The sequence below is a fragment of the Lycium barbarum genome, chromosome 1, assembly GCF_019175385.1.
Source record: "Lycium barbarum isolate Lr01 chromosome 1, ASM1917538v2, whole genome shotgun sequence".
Lineage (NCBI taxonomy): Eukaryota > Viridiplantae > Streptophyta > Magnoliopsida > Solanales > Solanaceae > Lycium > Lycium barbarum.
In genome coordinates this window covers 15,617,766-15,619,301 of record NC_083337.1, presented here as the reverse complement: position 1 = coordinate 15,619,301, position 1,536 = coordinate 15,617,766, and the positions used below count along the sequence as shown (strand labels likewise).

The following is a 1,536-nucleotide window of genomic DNA, read 5'->3' as shown; positions in this document are numbered from 1 at the left end:
TGCCAATAACTCAGCACACTTCAATAGTATGTGTGATTTTCACGAATGAGTCTTCACTATTAAAAAGAACTAATTAAAACTCAAACCAGGGCAATATTATATGTGAGTTTTCTGTTTTCCATTCCGCGTCTGATATTCACATTGAGGTCCCGACTAATTTAAATTCACGCCACGTAAAACCCATTTAAGATGGAAACGCTCCATAATAGGATTTTCTCATACTCCAGACTCGAACACCAAATCTCTGATTAAGGATGGAGGGTGATTAAGGGTGGAGGGATCTATTCATTTATTACAAACATACTCATGAACTATGGGTTCACATGTCCATTTAGTGGCATATGGACAATGAGATGCCATCTATATTAGACCCCATCGAAGTTCGAATCTACCCACCTAGTATTTAGTTTCGTCCCCCCTCTTGCTATCGTTTACGGTTGCAGTTTAAATACATAGATAAATACAAAAATAAGCTTTAAAATGAAATTATATATCGCACAACTCACGCATCAAATAGGTCACACAATGCTAGTGCATTTGGTCCGCCGAGATAAACCACATTGTTAAGAATTTTACATTTCTTATTCTAAAGAAACTTGCACAAAAAAAATATATATATTGAACTAAGAGCCCGTTTGGATTGGCTTACAGCTTAAAGCTGTTACCCCAACTTATTTTTTTTGGCTTATAAGCTGCAAACAGCTTTAAGCTGCTTTAGATAAACTAAGTCAAATGGGTCCAATTATTTTTTTGAGCTTATTTTAAGCATAAAATGACTTTAAGCTGGACAGCCAAACACTCAAAAAAGCTAAAAACAGCTTATAAGCCAACTTATAAGCCAATCCAAACGGGCTCTAAGTATTGTAGGACTTTACTCTTGGTAAGGGAGCCCTTCCAGAAATTCTCAACGGCCAAGGATGAACCAAGGCCGAAGAGGGGGTCTGGAAATAGTCTTCAACCAGCAATAGACGCGCCTCGGCTAGTACCTCACTAGCTGCGTCATTGCCCCAAGCGCAAAGATGGTTCTAAGTTGTTTTCAGCCCTCCAATTTATCTTAACCTTTAGCTGCCTTTCTTAGATGGTTAACGATGTGGGAATTTTCGGCAACAAAGGAAGCTCAGACATACACTAATTAATTATTCCAGGGAAGTAATGACTTTTTTATTCCCACGCATGAGAAAGGTCTGGCAAATTAATAAAAGGGGTGCTTGAGTCATTATGTTTATATTAGGTTCAAATATGTCCTTCAAGTATTTGAAATTGATAGATGTGTCATTCGTTAATAATTTAGTTTATATATGCCCTTACCGTTCAATAGTTGATCCGTGTATGCTCTTAATTAACCTAATTAACTGATTAATAAGCGAAAAAAAGATTGTTAATAATACTCATGAATAATACTCAATCAAATACAATTTTCTAGGATTGAACCAAGTAAAAAAGTTAGTTTTTTGATTGACAACAATCCCCTTGCAGCCCCAATGATATTTTATAACAGTGTTTCTCCGCTTAGAAAATTGACTCTTGAGGATTGTT

General features: G+C 36.3%; 1 pseudogene; it reads right to left on the bottom strand.

Moving 5' to 3' along the window:
• Positions 1-850: 850 nt before the first annotated feature.
• Positions 851-1,021, bottom strand: LOC132618429 (U4 spliceosomal RNA; annotated as a pseudogene).
• Between the last annotated feature and the right edge of the window lie 515 nt (positions 1,022-1,536).